The sequence below is a fragment of the Phascolarctos cinereus genome, unplaced genomic scaffold, assembly GCF_003287225.1.
Source record: "Phascolarctos cinereus isolate Bilbo 61053 unplaced genomic scaffold, phaCin_HiC Scaffold_64;HRSCAF=595, whole genome shotgun sequence".
NCBI lineage: Eukaryota > Metazoa > Chordata > Mammalia > Diprotodontia > Phascolarctidae > Phascolarctos > Phascolarctos cinereus.
In genome coordinates, this window is record NW_027556013.1 from 34909 (window position 1) to 42718 (window position 7810).

At 33.8% G+C, this 7810-nt stretch overlaps 1 non-coding gene across 1 annotated transcript; it reads right to left on the minus strand.

The window, feature by feature from the left end:
• Positions 1-2833: 2833 nt before the first annotated feature.
• Positions 2834-3787, minus strand: LOC144458175 (18S ribosomal RNA). Its single transcript, XR_013487721.1, has one exon. It is a non-coding gene; the product is annotated as an 18S ribosomal RNA (ribosomal RNA).
• Between the last annotated feature and the right edge of the window lie 4023 nt (positions 3788-7810).

Sequence of the window (7810 nt, forward strand, 5' to 3'; positions counted from 1 at the left end):
CGATAGCTTGATTAGCTGACCTTACTAGAATATGGTGTAAAGGAAGCACTGGGAATTTTGAGTTCTTTGATGTGGGTTCGATTCCTGCTGTTCTAGAAATAAGGGGATTTAAACCCCTATTATTTATCCTATCAAGATAATTCTTTTGTCAGACATATTTCTTAAATTTGAGGGGGAATGCATGATAGGGCGATTGGGATGGAGATATATCATAGGCAGAAGGCTAATGTTAGGGGTAAGAAGTTTTTTCATAGTAGGTGTATTAGTTGATCATATCGGAATCGGGGGCAAGATGCTCGGATTCATAAGAATAGAAATGTTAGTATTAGTGTTTTAAGTGTAAATGAAAGTGTGTTGATGTGGGTAAAGTTGTGGTTGATTGGTGAACCTAGGAATAAGATTGTGGTTATGGCATTTATGGCTAGAATATTAGTGTATTCAGCTAGGAAAAATATGGCGAATGGGCCGGCTGAGTATTCTACGTTGAAACCTGATACTAGTTCTGATTCTCCCTCAGTTAAGTCGAATGGGGTTCGATTTGTTTCGGCTAGTGTTGAGATGAATCATATTATGGCTAAAGGTCATGTTGATACTAGTAGTCATATGTTTTCTTGTGTAATGGCTAGGTTTTTTAGGGTATATGATCCATTGATTAACGTGATTGATAGGAGGATTATGGCTAGTGTGACTTCGTATGAGATTGTTTGTGCTACTGCTCGTAGGGCTCCGATTAGGGCGTATTTTGAGTTTGATGCTCATCCAGATCATAAGATTGGATATACTGATAGCCCGGATAGGGTGAGGATGAATAGTACTCCTAGGTTTAAGTCAATGAGGGCATGGGGTATAGGAAGGGGTACTCAGATTGTTAGGGCTAAGGTCAGGGCTATGATGGGGGCAGTGATGAATATTAGGGTTGATGATGTTGCAGGCCGTGAGGGTTCTTTTGTAAATAGTTTTACAGCGTCTGCTACTGGTTGTAGTAGGCCATATGGTCCGACGATGTTTGGGCCTTTTCGAAGTTGTATATAACCTAGGACTTTCCGTTCTACTAATGTTAGGAAAGCAACTGCTAGTAGGATGGGGAAGGTGTAGAGTAGAATATTAATAGTAAGCATGTATTAAGGAGAGGAGTTGAACCTCTGGTTATAAAGGTTTAAGTTTTATGCAATTACCTGCTCTGCCACCTTAATAGCTCTGTCTCTAGAGAATAAAATTATTGAGTTATGGTATTGAGATGGTTTCATACCTTATCTCTGAGGCTTGTCTGTTAATATTAGCCTTATTTCTCTTGTCCTTTCGTACTGGGAGTAATGAATATACAGATAGAAACCGACCTGGATTGCTCCGGTCTGAACTCAGATCACGTAGGACTTTAATCGTTGAACAAACGAACCATTAATAGCGGCTGCACCATTTGGATGTCCTGATCCAACATCGAGGTCGTAAACCCTGATTGTCGATATGGTCTCTTTAATAGGATTGCGCTGTTATCCCTGGGGTAACTTGTTCCGTTGATCAAAATATGGGTCAATTACTGATGTTGTCATACTTAGGTATGTTAATCTGGGTTTAGTCATTCGGAGGTTATTTTGTTCTCCGAGGTCACCCCAACCAAAGATTATAACTTAGTATATAGTGTTGTTATGCCATTAGGGTAGTATTAAGATTGGGTTAAGTTATTAATCTTAAGCTCCACAGGGTCTTCTCGTCTTGTAGTATTATTCCCGCCTCTGCACGGGAAGGTCAATTTCACTGATTGGGAATAGGAGACAGTTAGGCCCTCGTGATGCCATTCATACAAGTCCCTATTTAGAGGACAGGTGATTATGCTACCTTTGCACGGTCAGTATACCGCGGCCGTTAAAGTTTAACTCACTGGGCAGGCGTTGCCTCTAATATTTGTTATGCTAGAGGTGATGTTTTTGGTAAACAGGCGGGGTTATATGTACTTGCCGAGTTCCTTTTATTCCTTTTAATCTTTCCCTTGGGTTGCACTCCTGTGTTGGGTTGACAATATGGTTAATAGCTTTCTAGTCGTTTAGTTATGTTTATTAGTTTGTTAATTGTTAGTGGTTATTCCGTTTCTAATGTAGGCTTGTGCAGGGAGAAATGTTTCTTGTTACTAATTTTAGCATTATAGCTTCTATATATTTATAGAATTATCCAATTTAGAGATAGGGATTTTGATTATATTTTAGGGATTAAAATGATATTGTGTATTTGAGCTTTAACGCTTTCTTAATTGGTGGCTGCTTTTAAGCCAACTATGAGTTGTATATGGTTCATTATCCTCTATGGAAGTTTGTTTACTGGATCTAAAGAGTTGTCCCCCTTTAGATTAGCTTTTAAATTTAAATTATGTTTATGATTACTTTGGTTAAATTTAAAGTTGAACTTATATTCGTGTTTTGGATAACCAGCTATCCTCAAGTTCGATAGGCTTTTCACCTCTACTATAAGATCTTCTCACTATTTTGCTACATAGACGAGTTGGCTCTAGTTGCTGTCTTGTAGTAGCTCACTTGATTTCGGGAGGACGGGCATAGTTCTTTTTGTCCGAGTTGACTAGCTAAACCATTATGCAAAAGGTAGAAGGTTGAATCTTTGCTTTGTGGTGCTTATAATCTTATCTTTCAGGTTTCCCTTGCGGTACTATCATTAATGCGCCTTTTTATCTGTTCTATCTCCTATACTAGGATGAATTGAATGTTTTGGTAGAAATTTAATATAGTTGTATTAGTTAGTGGATGGGCTTATATTGGCTCAAAATGGTCAGGGTAAGCTGAAGTCTTTTAGGTGTAGGCTAAATGCTTTTGTTTAAGCTACATTTTGATGATCCAAGTGCACCTTCCGGTACACTTACCATGTTACGACTTTTCTCTTCTTTATTTATTTATTTTATTAGTTATTTGGTTTGTTTATGTTGAAGAGAGTGACGGGCGGTGTGTACGCGTCCTATTGCCTGTTTCAATTAAGCTCTCTATTCTTAATTTACTGCTAAATCCTCCTTCGTATATCTTAGGTTTCATAAGATAGTCCGTAATTTTCTATGTTAGAAAATGTAGCCCATCACTTTCCTCTTCATATGCTACACCTTGACCTAACGTTTTTATGGTTGATGATTTTGCTTACTTTTGGTCCCTATTGGGGTAGGCTGACGATGGCGGTATATAGGCTGTATTGGCAAGAAGAGGTGGGGTGTATCGGGGTTCATCGGTTATAGGACAGGCTCCTCTAGATGGGCTTAGGACACCGTCAAGTCCTTTGAGTTTTAAGCGCTGGCTAGTAGTTCTCTGGCGAATAGTTTCGTTATTAAACTATCTAAGTTTACGGCTAAAGCATAATGGGGTATCTAATCCCAGTTTGAGTCTTAGCTGTCGTGTTTTGGTCAGTATTAAGGCCACTTTGGTTGCATTTTTTAATGTTAGCTATAGCGTATTACAGCATGATTGAGTTTTAGCCTTATTTTGGTTGTTGGATTGTACACGCTTTACGCCGACATCTGTTAGTTTGGGTCAATCGTATGGCCGCGGTGGCTGGCACGAAATTTACCGGCCCTAGATAATTATAATTTAGTCAAACTTTCGTTTATAGCTTAATGTTAATCACTGCTGTGTCCCGTGGGGGTGTGGTTGGACAAGACGTTATGGGCTACTTTGTAGTGAACCTGATGTCTGCTCCTGCTAAATTGTGTATAAATTTTGGGGGCATTCTCACTGGGTTGCGGAAACTTGCATGTGTAAGTTTAATTAAAACTAACAGTAAGGCTAGGATCAAACCTTTATGTTATTGGGACTTTTTATGGTCCATCTGAGCATTTTCAATGCTTTGCTTTATAAATAAGCTACATTAACAGGGATAAATAGATTTTTTCTTCCGAAAGTTGAATTTGTATACTATGTCAGTATTAAAGTTTTATCGGAATTGAACATAAAAATAAAAAAATTTAATTATGAAAATTCATACAATTTTGTTAATGCCTGGGTTTTCATATTATTGATATAATGGTTCTGTGTTTTAGTAGTATCTTAATAATATTTAATATTTCTTTAATACTTTAATACTTTAATACTTTAATACTTTAATACTTTAATACTTTAATACTTTAATACTTTAATACTTTAATACTTTAATACTTTAATACTTTAATACTTTAATACTTTAATACTTTAATACTTTAATACTTTAATACTTTAATACTTTAATACTTTAATACTTTAATACTTTAATACTTTAATACTTTAATACTTTAATACTTTAATACTTTAATACTTTAATACTTTAATACTTTAATACTTTAATACTTTAATACTTTAATACTTTAATACTTTAATACTTTAATACTTTAATACTTTAATACTTTAATACTTTAATACTTTAATACTTTAATACTTTATAATACTTTATAATACTTTATAATACTTTATAATACTTTATAATACTTTATAATACTTTATAATACTTTATAATACTTTATAATACTTTATAATACTTTATAATACTTTATAATACTTTATAATACTTTATAATACTTTATAATACTTTATAATACTTTATAATACTTTATAATACTTTATAATACTTTATAATACTTTATAATACTTTATAAGGGTATTGTTCTTATTATTAAGTGTTGTGTCCCGCTACTTCGTGAGTGTAATGCTCTGCTAAAAGTTTTATCGTCCGGTTTTGGGGTTTGACGGAAAGGATAATTTTTGGTAAGGGGGTAGGGGGTTTAATGAATATAAGTCTAATCTTTATATTTATTATAAATTATTATAAATTATTATAAATTATTATAAATTATTATAAATTATTATAAATTATTATAAATTATTATAAATTATTATAAATTATTATAAATTATTATAAATTATTATAAATTATTATAAATTATTATAAATTATTATAAATTATTATAAATTATTATAAATTATTATAAATTATTATAAATTATTATATTATTATAAATTATTATAAATTATTATAAATTATTATGCGTTTAGTTTTTCGCGTGTGACTTCTGCGGGGGGGGGGAATAGTATAATAATAGTATATTAAGGATAATATATATATATATATGTCTAAAGATCATTGACTTAATTGCCTCTTAAATAATTGAACTAATATTAATTAAATCTTATCAAAACAATAAGTGTATCCCATATTATCATTTGAGTTAATAAATATGTCTTCAATTCATTCATATAACTTCCCCATTCACGATAAATGAGGTATAATCATTGAATGTCAGTCAACTATTACGTCGGCGACCTCCCAGGCTCCCGCCCTGTTGATAAACCACCCCAAATAAAAATCCTACCTAATGCCGGATAGTTCAGTTATGCCGCGTTATGGGCTGATTAGCACTTAAATCATCACATATGCCTCTACGAAAAGCATGGATTAGCTGAATAGGGTATTATGGACCTGAAGTAACAACCAGTAGCCAGTAAAAGAGTTCTAGGTACGTCCGCAATCTATGGGCCTGCTCTGAAGGATCGCATACCTTCGGAGGGCGGGATGGTGGTCTCTCGTGAGGTGAGGAATAAGGTATTTTGCTTGGATTGGATATGCTAGTAATATAAGAATTTAGATTCATTCTTCATTGATGGTATGTCTATGTACGCCAACAGTTAATGTATTATGTAAAATATGAGCTATATGTCTTATGTAAAAGATGATTTATATGTAATTCTAGATACGCATTTGGTATAGAATTTATATTACTAATAAATTTAATGTTTTAGGTATAATTTGAGTTTAATATACATTCTTATATGCTAGTGGTAAATAAATGAATGTACTATATACATATACATGTCTTTATATCATACATAATATGTCTTTATTACATTAATTTAATGTATTTAGTATTGTTTGAGTATTATGTATTTAGTACTATTTGAGTATAATGTATATTATTATATGCTAGAGGTAAATAAATGAATGTACTATATACATATAATGTCTTAAATCATAGGTTTTATGTGTGTGAGCATAGATTTAATGTATTTAGTACTATATGAATATAATGTATTTAGTACTATATAGATATAATGTATTTAGTACTATATGAATATAATGTATCTAGTACTATATGAATATAATGTATTAAGCACTATAAAAGTGGTATGTGTAGGGTGTTTTTGAAGTTTATAGGATGTGAGTGTTGGTTGTTATTTAAGTAGGTGAATTATTTTTGGTTGTTCGTGAATGAAATTGTGAAAATTTTAATACTGACATAGTATACAAAATTAAATTGTTAAAAAATTAATTTTTTTTATGATTCAGGAAGTAGTTTAATGAGAATGTCAGCTTTGGGTGTTGATGGTAGGGCGTGTTGTCCTTTTCTTGATGTGTCCTAGGAATGGTGTTTACCTTCATTGTTGGCTTACAAAGCCAGTATTTTTGTTAAATTACTTGGACTGTTTATTTTGGTTTTAGTATGAAGTTTTCTAATAAGCCTGCTATAGGTATTAGGATGAGGATAAGTAGGAAGTATGTGGTGGATGCTACTTGGCCGATGATGATGTAAGGTTGTTCTGCTGGTTGGCTTCCGATTCAGGTGAGTACAAGTAGATTAGTTACTAGTATTCAGAATAGAGTTTGTGAAATTGGTCGGAATGTTAGGCTGCTTTGTTTAGATGTGTGGAGGAGTGGCATTATAAATAGGATTAAGATGGATGCTAGTAGAGCTAGGACTCCTCCTAGTTTGTTGGGGATTGATCGTAGGATTGCATATGCAAATAGAAAGTATCATTCTGGCTTGATGTGTTGTGGTGTGTTGAGAGGATTTGCTGGGGAGAAGTTGTCAGGGTCGCTTAGTATGTCTGGTGAAAGAAGGGTAAGTATTAGTAGGATTAGTAGTATTAGTATAATGCCTATTGTGTCTTTGGTGGTAAAGTAGGGGTGAAATGGGATTTTGTCAGGGTTGGGGTTAATTCCTAGGGGGTTGTTTGATCCTGTTTCATGGAGGAATAGGAGGTGTACTATGGTTAAGGCTATAATGATGAATGGTAAAATAAAGTGTAGGGTGAAGAATCGGGTTAAAGTGGCTTTGTCTACGGAGAAGCCTCCTCAGATTCATTCTACTAGTGTGCTGCCAATGTATGGGATGGCGGATAGTAGATTGGTAATTACTGTCGCCCCTCAAAATGATATTTGTCCTCATGGGAGTACATATCCTATGAAAGCAGTTATTATAGTTATTAGTAGTAGAATTACTCCGATATTTCATGTGCTTTTATATAGGTATGAGCCATAATAAATTCCTCGGCCGATGTGGAGATAAAGGCATATGAAGAAGATTGATGCTCCGTTAGCATGTAGGTTGCGGATAAGTCAGCCATAGTTTACTTCTCGGCAGATGTGGGCTACTGATGAGAAGGCGGTTGAGGTGTCTGGGGTGTAGTGTATGGCTAAGAAAAGACCTGTGATGATTTGAATTATTAGGCATATGCCTAGTAGGGATCCAAAGTTTCATCAGGTAGAGATGTTGGATGGGGTTGGAAGGTCAATGAAAGTCTTGTTGATGATTTTTATGAGTAGATATGTTTTACGTGGGTTGGTCATTAGTTTTTGTAGTTGAAATACAACAATGGTTTTTCATTCCATAGGTTATGGTTAAAGTCCATACTGAAATGATGGATATAGTAATGATAGTCTATTTGTTCTCTTTCTTGTTGGTTATTAGTTTTGTGGCTTTTGCTTCTAAGCCTTCTCCTGTATATGGTGGTTTGAGTTTAGTAGTTAGTGGTGGCTTGGGGTGTGCTATTGTTGTGAGTTTGGGAAGTACTTTTTTGGG